The sequence below is a fragment of the Calonectris borealis genome, chromosome 2 (assembly GCF_964195595.1).
Source record: "Calonectris borealis chromosome 2, bCalBor7.hap1.2, whole genome shotgun sequence".
Classification (NCBI taxonomy): domain Eukaryota; kingdom Metazoa; phylum Chordata; class Aves; order Procellariiformes; family Procellariidae; genus Calonectris; species Calonectris borealis.
The window spans coordinates 5,738,005-5,765,987 of record NC_134313.1 but is presented as its reverse complement, the minus strand read 5'-3'; the positions used below and the strand labels follow the sequence as shown (position 1 = coordinate 5,765,987).

The 27,983-nt window shown below is 39.5% G+C and overlaps 1 protein-coding gene across 10 annotated transcripts in view; it reads right to left on the bottom strand.

Annotated features, from left to right (window-relative positions):
- Positions 1 to 27,983, bottom strand: part of TRAPPC9 (trafficking protein particle complex subunit 9) — a 542,043-nt gene that overhangs the window by 138,737 nt on the left and 375,323 nt on the right. The window lies entirely within an intron of this gene.

The window sequence follows — 27,983 nt, the reverse complement described above, 5'->3', positions numbered from 1 at the left end:
GAGCATGACGTCACATGGTATGGAATACCCCATTGGCCAGCTGGGCTGGCTGTCCTGATTATGTTCCCTCCCATCTTGTGTACCTAGCTCAGTCAGTAGGCACGGGAGCTGTCCTTGGACTAGGAGGGCACTTAGCAACAACTGAAAACATCAGTGTGTTATCAACATTCTCCTTGTACTAAATCCAAAACACAGCACTAGGAAGAAATTTAACCCTATCCCAGCCGAAACCAGGACACCTACATATCTAAATCTATACATTTAAATGGGAACACAACGTTACCTTTGCTCAAAGGCAGTTCCAAATATCAAGTGAAAGCAGAGGTTTCAGATGTCAAACTTCAAACACTGACTGCTGCCAGTTTGTACTTACATAGGAGAAAATCAACCCAAAGAGCTGAGGTTCCAATTAGACCTCAAACTTCTTTATCTGAGAATATGGTGGCCAAAAAACTCTTTCAACTATGGGCACAGCAACAGAAGGGATTTGGGGTAGATTTTTTCTACCCAAAATAACTTTCAGCAGATTTTCACAGAACTATCTTGTTATTCATCCCTTTGAGCACTTATGCTAGTGACTCCATGGAGAGGAGTTGGCTAAGCACCCTGATACACACTTCTTGCCCTTGTTTGCTTGAGCTCTGTCTTGGGAACTGCTTGCTGCTCTCTCAACGGTGGACTAAGCTCACAACTTAGACAAAGGCAGATTGCTCAAGGCAGTCTCCACTGGGGATACCAGCCTCAAGGCTACTTACACTCTTTTTTTCTCCTGATAGCAATTCAATTCAAAAAAACTAAAAGGGGCTGTAGACTGCAAGGTAGATTTGAACCTATCATTATCCAGACAAAAACACCTCAACTGGAGCTTTCAGCTGGTTCCTTAAAATCTCTTCTTTCAAGATGGGAAAATGTAACAATATCTCCCCCTCAGAAACCCGGAATTATCTTCATACCCTCTGTCTAAAGGAATCCATCGTTTCAGTACATGAATAGAGATTGCTCTTGTCAAAGCTCTCTATTACCACCAAAATGACATCTATATTAGTCACTGGAGGAATCTAGAAGGCTCAAAATATTGGACAGGTTTGGTAAGCAATATTGATTTTTTCACCCTTTCTTGGATTCCTTACCAAGGTCTGTAACTTTCAGTTGCTGACAGCTAAGACCCAGATCCACTATATTCCAGTGTCTTAGTGCAGAAGGAATCGTGCTTGCAGCTTTCTCCTACCTGCTGTGACAGGAGTAGCCAACAGTCATAAGTTTAAACCACACATATTATGGCCACTGTGGTTTTTTAAAGCATCGTAAGTATACGATGCTTTGACAGAAACTATTTGTATAGATCAGTGATTTCATGGTAGTTTATGTTTGTGGAAATCACTATGCTGAATTGCACACAAGACTCACCTAGTCCAACACTACGTCTGCACCAGATACTCCAGAAAGAAAGCGAAGAGCTTCATCTTCTGGTACTGTGGAAGGGGGAGGGAACAAAAACCGAGCAACGCACCCTTTTAATTCTTCTGCCTTGGTCCTAAGAAACCTGGCGTTTAACAAAACTTGAATTTTCCAACAGAGGGCTGGAAAATGGTACTAAGCCTTTTGAAAGCTTCTTCACAAAACATCTATGAAATATAAGGCCAATAGCAATTTTCCATATCTTTACCCATTTTCCAAAAGTTTCTCACTTTTCTGAAATGCCACTCAGGTTCGCATCAAGTGTTTAATGAATGTTCCTCTGCACCAAATCATTCCCTCCCAAGAAAGAAGCTCCCTTCCCAGAAAGAAGCTGGCAATCACCCCCTCAGCTTGCCAGTGGCACAAAGCAGGATTTTTAACGGTCTGTGGACATTACTTTTACAAGATCAGACAAGAAGGAATAATTCTGCCCTGGGTGAGCCCATGGGAATTGTGTGTCAGCACTTTATGAGCAATCAAATTCCCTTCGTTTACTACAAATCACTTTATATCCTAAGGATTCCTATATGAAATAAGTCAGTCATTCCTCAGGCAAGATCTCCATTTACTCTTGCCCGAGGTAGACTCTGCGTCAGATCTTCAGAGCTGGGCTCCTGGGAGCTTAGTGACACACAGGCAGAATGAAAACCTTCTCCCAACCACAATGTCACATGCTAATGAAGAGCAGATCCCCTTAACTTCACCAGGAACATGACTTGGGCCCATGACTTCTGCCCTTTAGAACCAAAATACATAAATAAGTATTGGAGGGAGTTTTTTAATTGGCAGCTTTCTCTGAAGAGAAGCCCAATCTGTTAGTAAAGGATTCTTGGTAAAAACTCTCCAATCTCTTTACCCTTATAGGGTATAAAATCAAGTTTGTAGCTCTAGTCTGGCCTGCTTCCAAAACTGGAACATCTGCAAACTTTAAATCCCTCTTTACTATAAACTCAAAACAGGCTTTCCCAGGAAAGAGTTTGCACTTATTCTGGAAGCCACTCAGTACTAAAAAATTAAAAGCCTAAAGTATTAATAATACCCTTCCCTGAGACTAGAGTGCTTTGTAAAAATGTGAACAAAAATAAGAGTAATATCCAAGAAATTACAATTCTGCTTCACATATGGAATCTTGATTTGTAAACAAGGACCTGTGACTTTAACAGATGGTTCAAAACCCAGGAAAAAACAAAACAATAACTGTATTTCCTGAGGAACCCCCCCAAAGCTAAGACATTTATAACTTCTCCACACTAATGAAACAACATGGATCTCATCTGTTTTTCAAGATGTTAGAAAGAGAACAAAAAAAAAAATCTCAACTGCATTTAGCTTTCTCTATTCTATCCAACAAGCGTGTTATATACCTTCTCACTTCACCCCCTTGAAACCCTTGAAAGGGAACACTATGCATATTCATGCGTCTCAAAGCATCTTCAAACAAAATAATCTGGTTACCTTATCATCTCAATTGATAGTTCATTTCTGGGCCTCTGCTGCAGAACTTCAACAGGCCAGCAGCCCATAATACTAGAAACAGCCTCTTTTCCATTATTCTTTCTGCCACTCTACTTGATGATGAAATAGATATTTTGCCCCAAAACAGGAAGAGTTATTCTAGTAGGAGCAATGCTGTCCTTCATTTTAATCACTTGATTAAAATTGCACCTTGACACTATGTTAAAGGGCATTTAACATGCACTAATTATGACCATCCCTGCTTAAAATCCTTCAGTAATTTAAGTCATCAAAATATACGTGAAGCACAGCAGCGCAGGATCACCTCCCCTGGTCTACAGACATAAACCAAGATGCATACCATTAAGTGACCGTTCCAACTCAAAGTAAATAAATGGCAAAGACCAAAATCAACCTAAGAGTATATTTAAGAGAATATGTTAGGTGCATTGCTTCCCAGTAAAGTCCAAAGCAAAATAATAATAAAAGGGCCTTTTAAAATTATTTTTCTTTTTTTTCCATTGCCAGGCTCAAAGTACCTGAAAGGGGAAGGTGTCCCCTTCTTTTACAGACATAGAAAGTTGTGTTCATTGAGTAGGGCAGAGAAAAATTGGAAAACAAAGTCTCCTGAGTTTTATTCTAGCACCCTATCCACTGGACTGTCCCCCAATACTAAGGATTGTAAAGACAATAAACCACTGGGGGTAAAAGCTAAAACATATGCTGAGGATCATCAATTAATCTGAATCACTGAAGACTGTTGAATCAAAGGACATAGACCAATTTCCTTGAAGTAAGGACCTTTACACCATGTTCTGGTATTTATACCCTTTAAAGGCAAGATTGAAGAGTGAGGGAGGATGAAGGCTCTAGGGAAAAATGGGCATCTATTCTTTTTCACACATCTATTAATGGTCAAATGCCTGGGACTGTGTGCATGAAGTGTATGTAAAGAATGTCCAAAGGCTGAGAAAGAGGGTTATCTGGCACAGAAACACACTTCTGATATTAGCAACTATGAGCTTATTTTAAAATTTGACTAGAAAAAAACCTCAACAGAACCTTAAATATAATGAGGTGGAAGGTATTCATAATGCTGAGCAATTATTGCCCAATGGCTTCCACCACAGAAAGGAAAGCATGGTAACTGAAAACAAAGCATGCTTGTGGTGGTGCATTCCTTCTCCCTCTTCTCCTGGGCCGCTTGTTGATCTGGGCCGCTTGTTGATCTCAAAAATTCCCGTAAAACCTTGGCCTTGGTGTACTGAGTCTGGCGGTTAAGCGCTCCTTAACCATATCAGAAACTCTGCAGAGCTGAGGCTGGGAACGTACTCCTACTGCCTGGCCCAGGTGTTATCCCCTGATACCTTAATCTGAGTCGTAGCTCAAATGGTACAATACCGAAGTCTTGAGAATTCTTAGTAACTACTACCTGGGACTGTGGCCAGGATGGAAATTTACAGATGACTAAAGGCAATCATCTTGCGAACCCATAAAGGGTGGTCCTGAGTGAGACCCTTTGAGCTCTCCTGGACTGCAGATGGCTGCACCCAGCATCTCCCTCTGAGTAGGACGCCCCTCAGAGCTCACGAACTTTCAAGCCTCCAATATTCGGAGGACCATCGCCGATTGCCACGGGTCCTGGGCTGAAACACTCCTCGGCTGAAACACCCCTCAAGGCTCAACCTTTTGCCCATTGAGAAATGCCAAGACATTTGACGTGAGTATTTCTTCACTGAACTCGAGGGGAATTTTTAACAGCTACCTTTTGTACAATTATATATATTTCTGTCTTTGTGTGTGAACTAATAGTAAGCATAGTCTGTAATTAAGTTACTGTTGTGATTGTAGTAGACTCTACTAACTTTGTAAATGTTAAATTAGTTAATGATTAAGTGTTGCTAAAATCTTGTGAACCACCTCAAAACTGTGAATGAACCTTAGACTGCTGCTAGACACATATAATCCCTTAGACGTAAACCATTGACCAAATCCGACACTAGGGGTAGATCCAGCCGCAGCTAGACCCCTCTCTTGAGAAGGAGTTTAGAAAGCAAGGGGGTCTACTCTGAACCTCGTGACTCAATGGGAGGGTCTCCCTACCCTATTCATCCTCAGTCTCTACGTAAATCATTCTAGCCTAATTCTGACTCAATTTTCCTTTATATGTTTCATCCGTGTAGTAAGTAATAGTGTGAATCTTGCCATCAAACTCTGTTAAGTCACCCTTTTATAAATTATTATTAAAATCCCTTTCTGCTAATACCTTTGATGGCGATTCTTTAAACAGCCTCTAAACCACTCATTCGCGACAATGCACACCTGCCTTTGGTGTAGTCCTGTGGCATGAAGACAGACGTTATACTCAAACTCAGTTTCAGTTATTTTCTGTAAGTTACAATTACCACTAGTGCTTTAATTACTGCATTTTGCAGATGACCCATACAATAACCATTAAAAAAAGTCATTAAAGCTAATGAAAAATTCAATTCCAAAGACTTCACTGGATTGGCTTCTAAATTCAGCTTTTAGAGTCTTGGAATAAAACACTTTGACAGTTTACATCGTTAAATAATTGAATGTCATATAAATGTCTTCTTTTAGTCATCATTCATTTAATTATCTCCACTATTGAAATAATGCAATAAACCCATGCCGATCAGTATGACTTAGCACTTAGAAGCACAAAGCTAAGAATACAAAAACAGTTATAGTATTTTTCCTCCAAAAAAATCAATTTAAACTTCAGTGTTTCTTCTAATATACGTGATTATTAGCTCCTACTGTTGGGTTCACCATTCTACCTGGACTATAAGGCAAATATATAAACATTACATATAAAAAAGAGATTTGAAAGAGGGTAATAACTGCTAAAATTAATTAAGGATTGAAAAAGAGAAGAAGCTGTTAAAAAACAGATTGAACCTTTCTTTCTTTTCCCTGTATCTCTACAAAGAGATTATTTTTCCTTCCCCAGTAAGTCTGGAAGCCAGTCACCACTTGCCAACCTTTTGTCTCTGGAGCGCAGTTAGGATTTCTTGTTTAACACTCCATGGTAGCAAGCTGATCATGCTTAGCCCAGGTGTGAGATATGAAGGTAGAAATACTGCTATAATTTTTTTTGAAGCGTACATTTAATAAAGGTCTATATTGGAGTTTGTAACATAGTGGTATCTGAGATATTCTTAGAATGGACAACACAATTTATGGAAAACACGGTATTTTATGTACCACTGGTTAGTAAAAGTTAGTAAATATATATTCTACTACGATTCATTGGTCAGTAATGATTTTCACATTTAGTATAACTTTAAATAGCAGTATTAAATCCATATACCAAAACATTTTAAACTACATTCACAGACACTTGCAAATATGGATATATTTACGTGTGTGTCACTGCTACAGGTTTCTGTTTCCAAAATTGGATCCCATATGTGAAACAGAGGTACTGTTTCTCAAGGCCGTAAAGTCACTTTTATTCACATTAAAAACTATCACTGCAGACTTCTATAGAAGGACATCTCAATTTAAGAAGAAAATAAAATAGAATGAATAAATCACATCTGTATTTACAAAAGGTCTTGACATATAATAGGCACAATTCTTACCATCAATAAGCATTGGCTTTTTTAACCTCCTCTGGAAAACTCAGCCTATGGTGTTAAGCTTGCATTGAAAAAAAAATGCAAACTCTAGCATGCTTATTTTCAATCTAAGTCATGCGATGGGATGAATCATGTGCCTGAGAGCAGAGCAGGAAAGCTTGTCACTTTGAAAAATGATTACCCATGTATGTTGGCTACAATCATTTCATACCAAGAATATTACTTAGTAATGAAAAGGAGAACAACGAACACACACTTCATCACTCTATCTGAACTTCATCTTCTTCTCATGATGTAGGCAGTGGCTGTTCCTGTCAGTCTGCCTATTACGCGTAAAGGAATTAGGGCATTAGGAATATTAGCAAAACATTTAAGTTCAGAGAGCAATCACACTCCTGAAGAGACATGACACCAGATCAACCAAATATTCTGGTCCACGGATCACACTGTCACTTCTACAGATTGCACCATCTCCAACACGTCCACCCACGTTAGCCGTAACTCAGAGAGAAAACAGGTTTTCTCAGAACTTGCAGTGTGACCTATACAACATATGCCACCAGATTCCTCCAATTTATCTGTGTTAACACGGGAACGACTTCTAGAAAAACATCAGTGCTGAGCGATGGTAAATCCAACACCCTTCATGTGAGTGCTCCTGTGATTAGTGAGTTACTCTCCCTGCTCAGAAGAGCTACCCGGTTCAAGTCTGAATGTATCTAGCTTCAGTCTCCAGCTGCTGGATCTTTCTTTGCCATCACCAGTTTTTCTTTCCATCACCAGTTTTCTGTTCCTCAAAAAGATATGCATAGATTGTAATCGACATCTCATAACCTTGTCTTCTTAAAACTAAATACGCTGAGCTCCCTCCCAATCCTTTTAACATATTTTTCTAGTCATCTGAGCATTTCTGAATCTCATTCAATTTTTCAAAACTATAGCTATTTTTCTTTATAACAACAGGATTGGTGTAACCATGGTGGTCTAAAGATATATGTTCATCAAAGTCTGTTCACATGTTGGGAACTTACATAGCTTTAACTTAACATTTTAAGATCTTTATTATAAAATTATTACTTTACAAAAAAGGAAACATAAAAATAACTTACAACTGAATACGTGCAAAGACTATATATTTTATATATATATATTTAGATTACCATATTCAGATTTTATCAAGATTTCCATATTGCTGTTACATAAGATAACTGGAAAATGACTGAATTTAATGCACTGTACATGATGTGTGCTGCCTTTGAACGATGAAATTTTGCTGGTTAATGTTTTCCCAAAGGCTTCTTTGTAATGAACATGGGCCAGCGCAGAGAAGAGGCGATATGAAAGAACACGGCAATTTTAGTATTGCTGCCATCTAAACAATTAGACAGAAGAACTAAAATAAAATTTAGCTAATTGTAAAATGTAATTATCTTTGAGAGGAGTAAACCAGCATTAATTCTTCTAAGTGCTCAAATAAACATAAAGGGGTTTCTCAGACATCCTCCAAGTAGGCAAATAAAAGAAAAACTGGGATATTAAAACGAAAGAGGAGAGCATCACAAATCAGGCAAACAAAAATGTGAAAGTTTCTTCAGGGAAACATTAACAATCTTCAACTCATAAACTGTATTAGTGCTGTTCTTATTCTTGCGGTTAATACCACCTTGGATGTTACTAGTGCTCAACTTTGCTTTTACATGAAATATAGCTTAATTGATGCATTTTATCTTCCCTGATGTTTCTGAAAAAGGAGTCAGTAACTCGCTGGTTCAAGAAGTATGAACTCTTGAAGTTCATACACAGTGCAATGGTGCAAGTAGTTACGGAGTATGTCACGAAGGATGGGCATAGACAACCTCAGTCTGGCAAACTGAAAACATAGACAGTGGGGTAAACCTCTAGTCCAAATCAACAAGTCTTCCACAGCATGCAAACATTTAAGAAAGAAATAAAAATGTCCACAGTCTACCATAACTAATCTATAAATTATTCTTTTTCTGGGCTGGCAAGGGATAGATGATTAAAAGGTACACATCAAACACATGCATCTGACGTACATGTGCCACGCCATTTGGGTGTAGACAGCCTACAAAACCTGCATCTTTCTTTGACGTAAATTTCTTTTAAATCTAAAACATTTCTGACATCAAGGTATTTGTCCTGTCTTAATGGTAGTTTCAAGTGATGAACTTATTTCATGATATGGCTACAACAGTAGAGTACGAACCAATTTGAACCTTGTAAGTTTACAACTTGTAGGAGTAATGTAAATCAAGTAAGTCTAGTTATCAGTGTCATAAGTAGCTCTAAGTTCACTGATACCAGAAAAGTGCTTCAGATAATCAACAAGCCAAGCAAAAATATTTCTGTTTTATGGAGTTAGCAATGCAGTTGCTTCCAGATTTGAAAATGAGCATTTGGGTGCAGTGAAATGAAAGAGGCAATTGGAAACCAATTAGCTGAACTGAAAATGGAAATGGTTTCAGCCCCAGATCTGCAATCTGCACCGAGACTTGCATCAGTGTTCTTATTTTATCTTATGTTTGAAACGGGCTTCACGTGATGAAGAACTGCAAACACTCCCTGGTTTGGTAGAATTTGAGTCTTTCGATATTTATCAACAATGGCAGCAACAAAACCACCACTGATGTTTTGTTTTATTCACATTCCTAAGTTTATAGATGTTTAGGCGGAGAGTTCTTTTGTCTATTTAGAGACACGAAATTCAGACCAGGAGTTTTAGCCCAAGGCTGCTCCTCCACGCTGTTAAGTTCTGTGCAGACTGCAGAGGTTAATTCACCAACAGGATCTACCACACCTAACGCAGCCAGTGTAATGACAATATAGAAAGCCTTCCTTTCCTTCTCGCCTCCCTGGAACGGGTATTTGGAAAGGGGATATTTTGGGATGGGGATGGAAGTGGTTATCTCCCACAGGTTGGGCCTCACACGCTGTGTTAAGGAGCAGCAAATGAAGTATATGGGTTTTTTGAAGTTGCAGATATCTGTTAATAAGACTGTGGCAATGTGGGGTGCTTGTTCTCACTCAATAATCAAACTTTATTGAAGGAGCTCGCTATCACATACCTAAAATAAATAGTACAATCAGAAAGAAAACCCATTCTGTAGCTTAACGGTATGCTGTTCAGTAGTCTCTCCTCAAATTACAGTAATTAGAAGCTCTCATATTCATCCCTCCATAGATAAAATACATGTGAGGGGATGCTGACCATGTCCTGCTGTGAAATTCTCCAAGTTCCCACAGGTAAACATGGAGGTAGAAAACCCTGTATTTTGTGTCATCTTTATTTAGCAACATATCAGCAACATCCAATTATGAAATAATGTTAAAACTCTGGATATAATCAGGACCCTTCCATGCCCGGGTGTTGGCAGTGGGGCTGCAGGGGCCTCTGCGGGGAGAGGCCGGGCTGCCCCGTGCCGGACACAGCCGGTCCCAGCCGGTCCCGGCCGGCTCCAGCGGCCCCACCGCAGGGCACAGCTGAGCCCCTCAGCCAAGCCGGGGCGCCGGGGGGAAAACAGGTTTCCGAAAGGGCCACGGGCGGCACAGGCAGAGGAGGAGGAAGCCCAGGAGGGAGCGGCAGCAGAGGGAGCCCGAGGCCGGAGGAGGAGGAGGGCAGGAGGGGCTGCAGGCCCGGGGCAGGGATCCCCGGCAGCCCTGGAGAGAGCCCGCGGGAGCAGAGACCCGCCCTGCAGCCCGGGGAGGGCCCCAGGCCGCAGCAGGGGGATATTTCCTGCGGGAGCTGCGGCCGTGGGGAGCCCCGGCGGGAGCAGGTTGTCCCTGAAGGGCTGCAGCCCGGGGAAGGGCCCGCGCTGGAGCAGGGAGACGGGGGAGGAGGGAGGAGCGGCCGAGAGGGGCTGGGGGGGACCGACCGCAACCCCCATCCCCACCCCTGCGCCCCTCGGGGGGAGAGGGGTCGGGAGTGGAGGGGTGAAGGTGGGACTGGGAATAAAAGGGGGTGAGGCGAAGGTTTTTTAGTTTTTGTCTTCTGTTTCTCACCATCCAAATCTACTTTAACTGGCAATAAATCAAATTCATTTTCCCCAAGTTGAGTCTCCTTTGCCTGTAATGGTAACTGGTAAGTGATCCCCCTGTCTTTATTTCAACCCATGATCTTTATCTCTTATTTTCTCTCCCCTGTCTTGTTGAGGTGGGGGAGTAAGAGAGCGGCTGGAGGGGGCAGTTGGCCAAGGTCAAACCAGCACACCTCTTCTCAGGAAGTAATTGCTTGTGTACTCCTCTGAGTAGTAAGGAGAACAGAATTTACTAGCTATTAGTTGGCTACTAGATACATTTATTTCTGTGCATATATCCCTTCCACACACATCTAAAGTTTCAGTGCCACAGGCTATGTACTGAATACACATGGTATTCTTCAGAGACTATCATGTGGCCATGGCCAAGACAGAAATATTCCATATGGTGTTGCTACTGCACCTATAAAAAGGCTTTAATGAATTCTGACTTCATACCATCACATAAGAAGTATAGAAATGTAATGCCTGCCACATTTTGTTGCTCTCAGCCTCTCCCACAGTCTGTCCTCCTGTGTCTTTTCCTCTCTCGTTCTGCACTGGATGGCTGTGCTCACCTCTAGCAGGCGTGCGAGAACATCCATGGCCCATCTGTTTGATTTTAAAACAAGCTTTTTTCCCAAGCTGTTGCCCATGCTGCCCATTGGCTCTTGGAAGAGTTATGTTGCTTTACTTCCTCCTTAAAGCATTTCCTTGGTGTGATGCCCACAAAGGTTTCACAAGGATAATGCTGTTGACATGTTAGAGATCACTGCCTATCACGGTGAACCACAGCATCTCCTGTTTTCTCGAACCCTCCCCAGCTCATTCAGTTATTTTCTTTCATCTTTTACACAGATGGTTATTTCTGGACACAGTCTCCTGTTTTGTCCTGTTGCTTGCAATGCACCAGTTAGTCAGCAGGATTAGCAGGATTTATAGGTTCTGTGCTCGCAAAAATAATAAATAATAATTAACTTATTAGGAGTTTGGGAAAATAAGTAATTTTGACATTTTTCATGGATCATATTTTCTAATGTACTTTCCCATATTAGCACTTATTAACTTTACTCTTTCCAAAATCAGATGCTGTATTTTACGTTTCTCTTCATTTTTCTTCTCTCTTTTAAAGTAAAAAAATATGAATTTCCTAATATTATAACTAAAACTATTTCTACATACTAGAGATGGACACATGGAAATACAGTCTTGAAGATACAATGGGATTTTCATTGTCAAATAGGAACGATTTATATCCATGCCTAGTGGCTGGCTTTTCAAAATCCTCACCAGGATTCATAGACATGGACAGAAAAAGCAGGGCTATTTTAGGTTGCTGGAAGGAGGCCATTATTCACAGTGAACACTTTACAGTTGGTATACGTTGCAGGGACTGTTGACCAAATGAACCTTTAAAAGAGAGCAATTTTAAGCCCAGTAAAACTCAGACACATGCTAACTCCTGAGGAAAAAAAATCTTAGGAATTAAGGAGAAAAATGCTCTACTAAATCACACAACTCCTCACTCAACATGTGCAAGAATCCTTCCTACAGCCACAAGGACACGGAGAATCGCACAGAAGGGCAACCCGAATATTGCAAATATGCAGTCCATTTAGAAGCTGCTAATGAACTCGCCTCAAATTTCACAAAAGCTGTTCGAAACCAGAAATTACTTTGAAATCCAAGTAATTCCTTACCTCAGGTATGCTTTCTTTCACATCCTTAGTTTAACTGTAATACTTTCCTCAGTAGGCATACTCTATTTTCACATATGCTTTATCATTTGATCAGTGCTAAATGCATAGAATAGAGGGGGTTAAGGTTGTTGTCGATTTTGTGGGTTTTTTTAATAATTTCCTGGATCCATAATTTCATATGCTATTTTATCTGAATTATCTAGTGGCCAAATATGTCATGTAAGATATTCTGCCTAGTGAGAGAGGTGGAAGAATTCCAGGCTGAGCAGTCAACTGGAAGCAAGACAAGGAAGTTATGAGGCCAAGACAGTTTTAGCTGAATATTTCATTTTGGGGTAGGAAGTAGGCTGAGGAGTTCAAGCGTATGAAACAGAAAAGGGTTGGCCCATATTTTCCTATGTTTTTTTCCTAAATAGCCACAAAGGTCCTGCAGTGATGGGACAACCTTCTTGCAAGAAGACCTACCACACAGCATGCCTCAACCAAATGGGCTTCCCAATAGGAAGCATTTTCCCTTTCCTTTTGCTCTTAATTACATTTACTTGCATTACATAAAAATGCACAGCACACAATGCAGAAAAGCAAAATTGTAACAATGGGAAGTAGGTATTAGAGAGGAAACAAAATTGTTACTGAAATTATAGAAATTCAGTATCATACATTACAGCTACCTTTTGCAATGCTCTAGAAAGAGTCCTACAGAGCTGTCAACAGACGCTTCAACTCAGGAGACCTCATTTGTTTTGGGAATTATCTTTCTTTCTCTGAGTAGCATCTAATTTCCGGGACACAGTTTCAAATAAACTATAACAAAGAAAGTTACTCAACTTCAAACCTGCAATAATGCCAACACCTCCAAAGATCAAACCTCAAGGGGACTGAAAAGCAAACATCAACAGTTTAGCAGGCAGTTTCATTTACTTTCACATTTTCAGCAAACAAATTAGTGTTTTAATATTCCCTGGGCAAACCACAGTAGTTGTGCTGTCAGATTTCAAGACACACTCGAAATCTTTTCCTCCTCTCAATTTTGTGTATTAAACAACCCATGTAGTTTGGGTCTGATCCAATAAAACTAATCTGCATCCTTCAAATATCCTTTAAATGCAACATGCTGGAATTTTAAGATAACTTTATGAAATCAGTGTGTATTCTGCTCTTCCTACTCACAAAATTGTGAATCAAGGGTTTTTTCACATGTCAGTGTTTAGTTATCTAACCGTGTGTCCCTTAAATCCTGCCCTCAGATGCATTGAGGAATATTACACAGTGTTCCAGGTTTCCTAGAAGCAAATTCCATTGTGAAATTTTATCTGTGACAATAAATATTCCCCAAATTAGTTTAATTTACAAAGCAACTATTTAAATAGATTTCTTCAAATGATATTGGCTTTTGGTATTATCAATCTTACCTCATTTATAGCTTATATGCACAGTGCTTCCATATTTCCTTTAACATTTAAATATTTATGTACTAGTATTGCTCTGGCATGGCACACATGCCAATGACTGTTAGCACGATGTAAAGCAACATTTGGATTGGTAGCTAGCGCAAACCTTGCTTGACTTCTTAATAACTATAAAGATTTTATCATTGTATCATACTAAAGCATGCTGTATGGTTAGAGCTGTTCCAAGGTTGTATTCTATAACTCACAGAGCTAGGAAGAAGCTTAGTTCCTTAATACAGGTAATAATTAAGGCAGAATTCAGCTGAGCAAATGTAGCTGGTTTTCACCAGTTTTACATCTCAGTATGCTCCCTTCAAGGTCAATGGGGAGCCACAGGCATTCTTTGGTCCTGACCCAGACAATTATACAGGCCAAGCAACTCAAGCCTTGCAAGTGCCTATTGCTATCATTTCAGTATAAAGGCAGCCTAATACAACAGGATTAGATACAGACATCTACATCAAGTACCATGACTCTTGTTTGAATACATCTTCCTTTCACAGAATATTACCTGAGTTAATTAAAAAAAAAAAATCATTTTTCTTGGATGCTTATACAAACAAATGAGAAGTCTCTCAAATGAATGCAAGGCTATTGTTTACTTTCTTCTTAACTACTCAAATTACAAACCCTGTTTTGAATGGAATAAATGTATTGATTTGTTTGTTTATTTCTACAGCCTATAGCAGTGATATGCCTTTCATCCAACAACCCTCCTTTGGGCCTCTTTGATGCCAAATGCTGGATTGGTTTTGAGGCTTTTTTTTGTTGTTGTTGGGTAGAAAGGGCAGGGAAATAGTAGCCCGTCATAATCTAGCATCATCAAACAGTACAATGTGATGTTAACCTGCCATGCAAACTCTAGACAGGTCAGGAAATAAGAAATTACATGTACGGTCTTTCTTCTTTCATGGCTTTTATGTAGCCATGCAGATCAGTGGCAAAACATCAGGCAGAAACATTTATCATTTCTGCAAAGATAATCTGAAATTTCAGGTTCCTATACGTCAAGTGGAGAGAGAGGACATTGCTGCTGTTCATGATGCAGAGAGGCCAACCACCAACCCGTCAGTTTGCCTCAAAATAAATTGAGCAGGGTAACTAGTTCAGATTTATGAATGTTTCCTTTAAGAGTTTGTCCCTGATTCATAGACATTATAAGCAACAGGTAACATTATATCTTCTTCCTCCCTGACCTCTTGTACTCCCCAGGACATATAATTTCATTCATTTCTCCTACTGAAACTCTAGTCATTTGTGTTTGGCCACGAATCTCCCCGCCAGGGAGTCTGGACATTAAGTTTATGGTCTTCCCTATCCAAAAGATTACATATGAATCTTTCCTGGAGGATGCTGGAGATTCAACTTCCTAAAGGAGCTCTGACAGCCTCAAACATTAAATTTGTATGAACAAATAAAATGGACCAAGTAGATAAGAGCCATGGCAAGTCTCATGTACACATGGTTAAATTCTCTTCATCCCCAAAACAGTATGGCCTCATCCATAGTGTCATTGCAAGCAGTTCCTAGTTATTCCACTCTCTAAGACTGACAATGTGTATGGTGTGTTACTGACGGCCAGCCAAGCCTAGAACTCCTGGTGAAATCTTTACAGATATAGATACTACCTTTCATATTGTCCTTCTCATTTTTTCTTGGAAGGAAATGGAAGGGAAGGACAGAAGGGGTGATTCCTCAGCAGGAGCCAGCTACTCTAGTTCTCTTATTTGCCTCTTTTATCAGCCAAAAAGCTAAAATAACCCGTTGTAACACAGGGGTAATGGGCTCATAATGGACATAGAGACTGATGCCTTTGATTTTCTGGCTTTCCTTCCTGAAACATCTGCTGGTAAAAACACTTTCCTGAGAGAGCTCAGTAAAAGGACTGTCTTCCCCCAAAATAAGTGCAATTGCAGATATAATTCAGAACTGGAAAAACACATTATGGAGCCAATCGTTATCCAGAAATAATTATTTAGCCATTTCAAATATAGTTAGGAATTTCCCTCTGAATGAGAAAAACTAGCAGCCAGGAGTACTAGAAGAACTAATGGAGGCTCTAAAGACCCAAAGTTGAACTGTAGAAGCAACATAACTTGCTCCACTGTGGTCCCTAAAAAAGCTGATTTACCTTTTTAAGGACCTATGGACCTGAGCACGATGTAGAAGGCTACAAATGAAATTATTTGCTGCAGTTAATAGCATTAATAATAGATAGTACAATACAATAAATACTATGCTATGCTATGCTATGCTATACTATACTATAATAAATAAAGCACAAATCCTAGAGGGTGGGAAACTGTTTGACAAACTGCGTAACATCCCTACTTGGTTCAAAGCAGTGTGAGAAAGGACTGTATTGCGGTCACTTCCATACAGAAATTTCTTGCATGGCAAAAATCAAAGCAGAGTCTGCAATGGGAATGCCTATTTTGGGACCCTGTGGGAGCAGGAGAAGGAGAGAAACTAGAATCTTTATCCCTCTATTAATTATTCCTTATTTTTGTTCCCCTCAGTCCTAATGTTGTTTTTATGCAGCTATTTGCATTTATTAAATTATAATTTATTTCAGATAACTTAAAAGGAAAATAAACATCTGAACACCTTGTACTAATGAAAGTGAAAACCAATATGACAGCAAAATTGCTAATATGATAAAAAATTTATATCTAACCAAGGCAGAATATCAATCCTGCTGTTTCTGTCTTACATTCAATCTTATGAAGAGACAGAATAAAGATTTTTAAAAATACATTCATAAATAACGCACTAGCACAATCCAATTAGAACAAAAGTTTCTTTTTCCAAGTCCAAAAAAAAAAAATCACCAGGGACTCACGCTAGGAAGAGTCCCAGTGCTCTCAGACATTTTACTTCTTTTGGGAATAAAGTGGAAGATTCTCCCCATTGCACACTGTCTTTTAATAACAGATAAAGCAGTGGTCATGAGCCATGCTGGGAGAGCGTTCCTGCCACCGCAAGTGCTGCCCAAGACAGCTCTACAAACGCCTTCCTGGGTGCTCCTATTTGCCAGCCCTGTTAAAAGGAGGATACCAGGGCAAAAGGAGACTAACAAAAAACTCACTCTGAAAGATTTGTAGATAAAAGAAGGACAAGTGGAGTAAACGCCAATTTTTTCCCCATCTATTTTCACAAATGAAAGTATTAATATATTAAAGAGGATTCAAGAATAAAAAGTGCTTGGGCATATATTTACTGCATTTGCAGCCAATGACAATCAGTTGCCTTAACTTGGTCTCATCATGACTGGCAAATGGTCACAACCAGCTGACAAGAAAAGCAGAGAGAAAGCCAGGAAAAATCTCTCACCTCCCCAGATATAAGTGGTTCCAGAATCACTTCCATCATTTAACATTACTTATTTGACTTGTTGATGTTCACAGCTATCTACCAGCACAATAGCTGGTAAGAAATGCGCACTGTTCTTCACTCTCAGAGGCAGCTAAGCAGTGTATACAGTACTTCCAGAGCAATTATGTTACATGATGCTCTAAAATAAATTCAATTATTAAACACCACCATATGTCACTTCCCTCCAGCTGAAAACATGGCATACGGTTACTTTGTTAAAAAATCAAAACCTCCTGGAGTAAATAGTATTAGATGTCACTAAAAAGCTTCTTTCTTTGCTGCAGTATGGGGTGATAGTGTAATTATAAGTTTCGGTAAACTTTAACCTCCTCTCCGAGCACTGGTTCAACGTCTCTCTCATTTCACCCTCCCACCCACAAAATGTCTCCGTGCGTAAGTTATCACCTCCACGTTTCTTCCCTTGCCTACAAGCGCACTCCTTTACGAGCTAGCAGCAATTGCTATGCAGCAAACGTGCAAATTCAACACAAACATTGCTGCATGGTCTCCCAGTGCAGTCCCCAGACTTCACAGCCAGGAAGGCACGCCACACTCTAGCAATAGGTGAATTCTTTTCCCTCCCACATCTCCTCTTTCCACGTCTGGGAACGCCACTCCCAACCTCGTGCTCAAGCAGCCTTGCAATACCGTTATCTGCTCTGCTGCTCGCTTTGCCCTCAGCGAGGCATCTGGATGCTCAGCAGGTCACATCACTTCCCTGCTTTGCAATTTACTGAATATCAAACACTCTTCCTACCAGCCCAGCTAAATCATTCATCCTTGCCCTGATCATATCCTGCCTCAATTACTGCGACTCCTTCCTACCTGGCATCCAATTCCCACATGCTTCCTTCCTTTCCAGCCTGTTCAAATCACAGCTGCTGAAATTATCTTCATAGTCTCACAGTCTGGAAACATCCTTCCCTTCCTCTCAAGGGACATGAGCTTTTACTGTACGGGGTCCTCCCCTCCCACCCAACACGTCACGTCTAACAACAGCAGGTGCATGTTCTCGGCTCTGCAGTGACCCTTGCCTTGTATCTTGGATTTCACTTCTTATTGTGGCCCTTTGCTCCTTCTTTAAGCCACCAAACCCACAGCCTTTATTTTCTCCTCAGTTTTGTGCTCATTGCTCCTCTGTTATCCTCTCTCAATCTTCCACAGATGAAACTGCAGAGTATCTCTTACTGCAAGGTTTTCCATTAAAGAACTTTTCATTACAGGAAAAGCTCAAGAATTTCCAGACAAATTGCTTTACATAAAAAAGTGGAAACACTTAACATGTTATAATCTTAAAACCAGTGCTTTATAACAAGAACAAATTTTGGTTTCTAAAAACTCTTCCTATTTTTTTCCTTTGCAGAAATCATTATCTGGATAACTTTTACTACTTCCTTTGGGGTTTATAAGGATACATACTATGATATTAAGGAACATTGGCAACATGGTTTGGCAATTTAAAAGCAAGTTCAGGTACTTTAAAATCCGTAAGACAGACACGCTCTGGTATTCATCTTTGACAACTGCCTGTTGGTAGCATCCAAACAGTTTTTAAATTTCTGAATTCACCTTTACGCTAAACTTGCAAAAATTATAAAAAGGAAAAGAAACACTAAGAGACCAGGAGCCTGCAGTGTCACTGCTTGATGCTGGAGTTTGAAGGGGGAGATATCAAAATCTTCCAAAAACACCACTCCCTGTTCACTCCCTACCTTTACTCCTCTGGTTATAAAACGGATACTCTATAGAAGGGAGCAATTACAAGTGCTATTTCCCAAAACAAATTCCCAGGGAGGAGGATCACAGCTCTGGATACCACATGGAATTTGGCAAATAAAGTATGGTTGCTTAAGTGGGAAACAGAATATGCAGAAGAGAAAAAAAGAGACATAAAACAGCCTCTGCGAGGAGAGAGGTCCCTGACGAGCTAAGATCAGAAATTGTACCTCCAACACTGAATCAAGGAGATTGGAGGAATTGGAAGTACAGTCTCTAAGCCAAATACATTTTAAAAGCTACAACTAAGACAAGACAAGTAAAATAAAGATCATTATTAAAACAAAACAAAAAAAAGAGGTGCCCTGCAGAGAACATGGAGGATAAGAAAAGCATGAAAGAGTAACATATAGTTATAAGGCTTCTAGAGGAGAGATCCTATTAAATATTAAAGCAAGCCCTTTATTCCCTTCTGGCTGGTAGGAAATACACCAAATGTTGTAGATACAAGATCACCCACCAATTTAGGGTGAAGAGGCTGGAAATAAAAAACAAGTAATATTCTTAGAGATTCAGCACACCTTTATTTGGCATCCCTTAAAAATTATGAACAGGTTTTTCAGTACTAAGAGAAAAAAATAAAGAAGAAACACATAAAAACCACAACTGGATACCAGCATGGCTGTGATAAAAAGCACCCTTAATTGCTAAAGCTTCCAATCCTAAAAACCAAGGACTGAATGCTATGTGACAAAAATCTCATTAGCCCTGGAATTAAAGCACAAGCAGATCCAAATCTTTTTAAAGGAAATAGAGAAGCGAGAGAGAAACCACATCTTTAACAGCAGAAGACAATGTAAAGAAAATAACAGGATGCTAAGCTTAAGGAAAAAAAGGGGCAATGAGGCCAGTCAATTCATTAGAAATAGCAAGAAATACCTGACATCTAGTTCAGAATAAACAGTAAAAGTTTTTGGACATGTTTTATACAGGATTATGTGGAACAGATACATCTCTTTTACATGAAAGACAACCAACCGTCCTATGGATTGACACCAGCTTCCGTAAGAAAAAGAAGATGAGAGGATGAGGCTGAATAATCCAATTATATATGAGTTCATATCTGAATTTTACATGCTTTAAAAGAGCTTTAAATCTTTATTAGTAGGTTTCTTTTATAAAGTTTGGCAAAGTAAAAATATTTCCTTCTCCCACAACTAAGAAAGGACAGTTGTACTTAGAAACTGGAATAATGGCTTGTTATATAAACCTGTTGATAAAAATGTTGATGCAGAGATGTTTACCAAAATGACAACAGATAGAATAAAAGCTATACTAATTGGATTTATGTACTTAGAAAAGGATTTATGGTAGACAAAAAAAAAAACCTGTAGGTAATCGTAGGAGGTCCTTTAAGCTGCTATAAAACATGCATAAAAAATTACTCACTATGATATAGGCACTGAAAAGTACAAGTGGTTTCAAAGACTAATTAGATAAATCCATCAAAGAAAGTTCAGCATGACCTAATAAACACAAAGCTGTGGATAAAACCTCTGGCTCAAAAAGTGCCTAGGATGCGGTTTTTCAAAACCACAAAGACACACATTTGGGAAAGTTCTATTTTAGACTTGACATTTTACTCCCTAAAAAAGACTCATGCTACTGTCAGAAGAAGGATACTGGGTTAGGGTGGGACCTCTGGTCTCACCTAAACCAGATCTTGGTATGGTTACTCTTTCTAGACCCCAAAAAGCTAAAGAGAAGAGAAATATTTAAGTGCTCTATGAGAATATTTCTTTTTCAGTGTAACTTGTGGGCACCTATTTCTGATTTGTATAAAATCAGAATGGAAATACAGGAGATTAAGGGTGAGACTTTTTAAGACGTGATATCCCACCGGCTCAGACTACTAAGGGGAATGCTACTAAGAAGTTCACAGGAAAATGTAGAAAATGGCTTGTTATTTATAGGTAGGCACCAGACAGAGAACAAAAGTGGCAGAAGGGCATCTCAGTTCTGAAAAATTCAGATCACTCCGACTAGAAAATAAATAAAACCCCACTTTCTTTTCAACGTGCTTTCACATCTGTGCTGGTTTTTGCTGGTTAATTTTCTTCATAGTAGCTAGTATGGGGCTATGTTTTATCTTGTGGGTTGAGATAAAGACAGTTTAATAGGTAAAGCAAAAGCTGCGCACACAAGCAAAGCAAAACAAGGAATTCATTCACCACTTCCCATCGGCAGGCAGGTGTTCAGCCGCCTCCAGGAAAGCAGGGCTCCATCACGTCTAACGGTTACTTGGGAAGACAAACACCATCACTGTGAACGTCCCCCCCTTTTCTTCTTCTTCCCCCAGCTTTATATGCTGAGCATGACATCATATGGTATGGAATATCCCTTTGGTCAGTTGGGGTCAGCTGTCCCAGCTGTGTCCCCTCCCAGCTTCTTGTGCACCCCCAGCCTCCTCGCTGGTGGGGTGGGGTGAGGAGCAGAAAAGGCCTTGACTGTCTGTAAGCACTGCTCAGCAGGAACGAAACCATCCCTGAATTATCAACACTGTTTTCATCACAAATCCCAAACACAGCCCCATACTAGCTACTATGATGAAAATTAACTCTACCCCAGCCAAAACCAGCACAACATCCCTGCCTAAATACGAGAAGTTGTGATCTTCTCACATCTCCCTATTAACAGTATTAGGGGAGGTATGATCTGACTCTTTGTAGGCCAAACCTTCCTGGGGAAGTATACAAAATCTTACTAAGAAAAATATACAATAACCCAAATCGGATAAAAACTTTTCCAGTGTCTTCGAAGGGAAAATGAAAAATAAATATGGAAGAGACCTCTGTAGACCCCCTTTTGAGGGTCTGAAATGGACAGACTGGTAGTTATTTTTATTTGCTGCTAGACTACGAACTTTTCAAATGTAAAAGGGATGAGCTCCTTCCCTCGTTGAAAACTTTCTTTGTGCTATGTTCTAAGAAATCCTCAAAGCTAAAAGCATATCTCAAAGCCATCTGTCAGAGTAGCCAACTTTCTGGACTACGCGTTGTAAACACTGAAATGCAGCCTAGCTCTGTGTTTTAAGGCACTTCGAAAAAGATCCAAACGTGCTTGGGGTTTAAATGCGTTTGTTACCTAACATAAAAAATATCGACAGTAAAACAATGCATAAAAGCTATCATTTGTCATTCCACACAAACGTTTGTCTCTAAGCATGTGACCTTGCAATCTCCCCTATTCAGCCTATAATTGTCTACACTGGAAAACATGCAAGTTTTCTATTTCTTCCCCAAAATGGAGTAAATTACATTAAACATATCTGCAGATGAAGAACTCCATATTTTTCCTTTTTATTTTTTCTTCCACTGAACTTCCAGCATCAGATGACAGCTTCCAACAACAGCTGGGCCTCTCAAACTTAAGAGTAAATCATTTCTTCGATGTGGGCAAGTTTTCTAGAAGAGGTAATCACTTTGGTTAGAGCAACTACCGTAACTAGCTAACAGAGGCATCTAAAGCTCTTCCTCAGATCCAGAAGAACAGCAATAATGATCCCATAAGCCACAAAATTGGCCTTGTATTGAAAGACACTGAGAAGGCAGCTTCTACGAAGGTTCCAGAAAGTGCTGAATCTTCTGTAAGAACATTTTCACCATCTGAATTGGGAAGGTGTCAGTGAAGCTGCTGAGGTGATCCTGTATTGGTTGGTAGTCTACATTTTCTTAAACTGATGTCTTGCCATGATGCAAGGCTATGACCTATGTTTTTCAAGAAAACAAAGGAGAGGATTTTTGGCATAAAATAAGAGAGTTAAACCCATCAGATTTTCCATTTTGGCTGAAGAATCCCAATGCAGAGTCACTATCACTGAGCAAATTTCCAAATCATTGCTGGCAAAAAGCTGGAAAACCATTCGAGATGGCCTGAACAGATACAGGATACTGAGGGACCATTAGCCCCTGATGTAAATTATGGACCTCAGAAGGAAGTGGGGACAATGACACACAAGATATCTAAACAACTTGCAGCACAGCTGTGTCCAACAAAGGGATTTCCATTTTGGTTTTATTTGTGCTGCAGATAATCTTTATTTTATTCAAATCTACCACATGCCACCAGGCAACGGCTTACCCAAGAAATATGTTGTAGTCACTGCTGAACGTTACAGGACATTTTTATGTGAGACGCAAACACATTTGGATGCGTGCGGTGACTGATACACTCCACTCAAAAGATTTTCCTGGGCTCTTCCAATCTGATCTCACGGCCATGTGTTGAAAAGCAATCTAAATTCACCCTAGATCGGTACCTCTGCTGTGACAGTCAAGATCTGGAAGTTTATTGCACTGCCTATGGCAAAGCACAGCTCTCTGCTAATGCGCCCAAGCAGTAATCTTGTCCACATAAAAAACCCACATCCCCTCAACAGAAACATTTTGACAAGCACCATTTACACAGCACAAATATGTATGATTTTAAGGGTTACCTCTAGGCATTAGATGAGTCAGCTAACAGAGGCAATTTTTTTTCTGTGGGAACTTAATTGTGTTCTACGGCCTCTATACCAGGTATCACAGACAATCTTCATGACCACGCGCTTTAGACTCTGGGTGCTGGTAAACACACTGAATGTAGGAAGCGTATCTAGACTTACATATAAAAATTTGCCTGCAAAGCTACTGGCAATAAAAAACATAAATTGGCTGTTAAGACAATGAAAAGAAGGCTAATTTTGTATATAAATTCATTATTGGAAAGAGAACAAGGGGGAGGGATCTTCTAAGTTTTCTACATTTTTGAGTCATTACTGTTTATTCGGAGTGACACAAAAAGCTTGACTTCTACACCTGGATACTCACACAGCATTTCAAGGAGCCACCAGCAGGGACTTCCTAATTGAAATGAGAATTTCTCAACCTATAGAATAAAAGAGCCCATTTCAGATCTGCACCTTGCCTTCTCCAAGTCTAGTAGCTCCACTAATAATTCCACATTACCAGACATAAATTTTTACTGTCACGGATGAAGCAAGGTCTAAATGAACCCCCTAATCTGGGTTTCCCTAGGAATTTGTATGTAAACTGGTAGGATACACAAGTGGCAAAACCGGGATAAAAGGAATAGCAATGATGAGACATCATTAAACAAGCTGTGACCTTCAAGGCATGACACTGACACAAATGTCACTCCTAAAAATTGAATTCCATCATTTATGAGCAAAAAATAGTAGTCCATTGTTGAAAAAGGCACTCAATAGTATTTTACATTTAAAATAGTTTGACTGCAGCACACACTAGAAGATGAGACACAACAACCACCCAAGATGTCACTGAAGCGAGGGCAGCTTTGGAAAGCTGAACATGCTTGTAAAGTTTTATAGTAAAGAGCTGAATCCTGGCCAAAACGCACTCTTCTCTCATCAGACGAGTTTCAGGAGTTTCTTTCTATGATAGGTACAGCAATGTCTTGTTTTCACATCAAATCCATAAAATGGTGTGAGAGTTGCAATGCTTGTAGCTTATCTTGAGCTAATTCAAAGGACCCAAGAGAAAAGGCTGCAGACGTGAAACAACTATACTAGTCATTTTAAACCAGTTGTGAGATCTGGCAATTGAATAAAAATCTAAGCTAAATACCGATGACTGACACAGGAAATACAAGACGGAGATATTTTTCAAAAATTGGAATTTCAGAACGTACTAAAAACAAAATCCTTTTTCTCCTACTTGTAAGTCGAAGACCTGGAGGTGACCCTTCAGAACAACATGCTGTACTTACAAAGAATTAAGGTTTTGTATTTTTATACGAGGCTAAAACATATCTAAGATTGAAAGTCTACAAAGTTGAAAGGAAACATATGGCTGTTTTAAACTGTTATTAGCCTAATCCAACTTTATCATTAACTCAACTCAGAGGTTAACACATTTCATATTTCAAATTACCCAGTCATATCTGCTACAGGCATGCTGAACAAATACCATAGAAATCACAGAGCCTGACAAGATTTAATAGAAAAAGCTGCTAAATTGACCTATAAATATAACTTATTACAATGCATCTGCTGGTGTTGTCACTTTGTTGGAAACAGTGGAAGAAATTAGGATAGTTGTCTAATACCCTCTTTCAAGTTTTTTACATGGGATGGATATTCAAAACTTAAACCCAGGGAACCAATCCCACATTCAATGTTTTACAGCTGAGTTATACTTCCCCTGTTCTAATCATCTCTGATCTGTCTGGAACAACGGTTCACCCCTTTGACAAGTGCACTTACGGTTATTTTGAAATCACTTTTTTGAAACCCAGCAATTCTGCAAACGCAATTTGCTTTGAATTTCATTCCCTCTTTGCTGGGGGAGGCAGAATTTAATATTTATGATCTCTGCTCCTGTAAGGGAGTATTTGCAGTTCTTCTGATACATGTTACTGGGTTAATTATCTTTTCTTTCTCAAAATGTAAGTATCTTTTGTTCCTACAAGGTAATGAAGGAGAGTTACTCATCTTCATAATTAATCTTGAATTTTAATTAAAGCTATTAACTGAACATGTCAAATGTTTGTCACTTTCAAAGCAGCATAAAAATTACACTTAATAATAGTTACTTATTCACATATTGCCCAGGGTTATATTGCAGCCACTGTATCTATAACAAGATCCCTATGCTATTTTATTCGGTATTAATATGATTTATTATGTTATAACAAATGTATTTTATTCACTCCTCTGTACCACCAGCAGCACAAGGATAAATTTCATTGTAGAACATGCTGGTGTGTTCTGTACCGTACACCGTGAAATAAATGAGCTTGCAATGACGTATACATGCTTTCCCTTATCTTCCTTAACTTTGCATAATAAGCTCAAAATGTACTATTTATGCATTTCTTATTCTGCAACCAGACTAGTCAAATGAACAACTCACATGAATAAACATAAGGATATAAGAAAGATCGGAGACCAAATTAGCAGGATAGGGATACCCTTCCCCATGTTATTTGAATATCTAATAAAAGTACACAATATGAAGGACACTGGAGATGAGAAACTGACTCTGCTCTGAAAAATATTCCTAGAAAAACAGCCTTATGGCTTTCCATGCTAAGAATCCACAATGCCATACTTAACGCATCAATTCTGCTTTCCCCTAAAAGTAAGTGCTTCATCATCAACGCGGGTTCTAAAAGGGATCTAAAAGTCAACCTGCATTATCATCTTCTCAGATAGCATCACCAATAGTAAAGAACTCACAAACCCAATTCCACACCAGTTACATCACACAGCCCTACAGTTCTTAATGCCTCCAAGATTTGCAGTCAAGACACCCAAAATATTGCCAAATACCACCACTTTGGGGGTAACAAACCCATTCCTGAGATACAACAGTGCCAAGAGAAAACTGCCCAAGAGTCAGAGGACTGATCCAAGGCTGAAGAAAATGCTAGATGTCACTAGCCATGTCCTCACATTCCAAATATAGGTGAACTTATACAGCTTTGCCTTTGCTAACAAAAATATGTCATGTTACTGAATTATTCACTTAAATAGTTCCTCTATTCCCTTACATCACTTTTTTGGGGGGAACATGGCAACACCACTAGTGTTTGTAACACAAGATGTCATGATGCAATACAGGTAACTGCATCGAAGGGAACAAAAGAGCCTGTTTTTCAACAATCCCAGCACAGTCCTTTCAGTAAGGTTACAAAAACCTCATGATGGTGATGCACAGGCATTAGCTGGCTGTCTTTGGTGAACTGGCTCCCAGGCTCCCGAGTAATAAGAAGCAGAAAAAACACTTTGCCACACAAGTCAGCAGATGTAACTATGTGAAAAGCAGAGCTATGAGCAAGCTTTGAAGAGTGGCACAAGGATCCTTTCTAGGTGAAATCAAATATTTGCTGCTTCTTATTATATCTGATAAGGTAACTCCAGCTAACGTAAATAGCAGTCAGCTCTCTGCACACTAGTATCTAAGTGTGCCAATGTCATTTCAGTTTTCATTACCATTAGTCTGTAGGACAGGAGAACAAAGCACATTAACATTGTGATCTTTGGTTATTAGAAATTACTGCTTTCACTTGTGTTTTGATGAGTTATGTAGAAATATAAACATGGAAGCTTTTTAATCAATAGGGAGGAAAAATGGAGTTTTCCCCCTAGGTTTGAGAGAAATAAAAAATAAACTGCTTACACAGTGGGCTTTAGATATGTTAGTATAAAGCACCCTGGTTTACCCTGTTAAAAAGTGAGGTGAACAGCAACAGGTAAAGAAAAATTCCATGAACCAGCTCTTTTACATCTTTTATATTTTTGTCAGTCAGCATCATCCCAGCCTTCTGAAAGGCTAGAATCCATAAGCACTAAACATCAGAGACACCACCATAATTCACAATCTTAATGCATATATTCTTGTTCCATTACACAGATATTGATTTACTCTGTATTATAATAAATATTATGGAAGCTTCTTGACACTGATCAGCTTGCAAGCTGGTAATCAAAGAGAGACAAGTGTAACGACCAAATCGATAAAGAAGCATTTTTTTTACAAACAGATAAGTGTCAGAGCAAAGCATGACGATACCAAAGTCATGGAGATGAGGACGTCATACAACAGATGGATGGAAAAAAAAAATCCAGCTAGACCCCTTCCTCTACCGATTAACAAAGCGCTAAAGCCGAGGTGGCCATATGGAAGCACTTTAATTTGCATGCTTTGGAATTTCAGTGACACACATGATTTGCAGAATTACAATCATATGCATAACTAGCCCTTGGAAAGCCACTGAAATAGTAGAATTGGGGGGGGGAGGGAGGAAGCAAGCATTGCCTTATATCTAAATGAGACTACACTAAAAGGAGTAGTAAGTGTTTAACGCTAAAACCAGATGAACATGCCTGTGGATAGAAATAACAAGTTTTGGCCAAGGAGAGAATTAACCTTAGGCTGGCAAAAAATGAGATTTCCTCTGAATTTTCAAATGCACTGTGAACACCCTGATTCAGGCTCCAAATAGCAGAAATGACAAGAGGACAGACTTGCACTAGTTGTGGTAAGACGCAGTGAAGGAATCCCAACAGGAGACACTGCTGCAGACCAAAGGAGGTGGGAGGGAGAGGAGGAAACCAGACATCTTCTGCCAGATGCTTTGGGTAGACTTTCTCGCTTGCTCCAA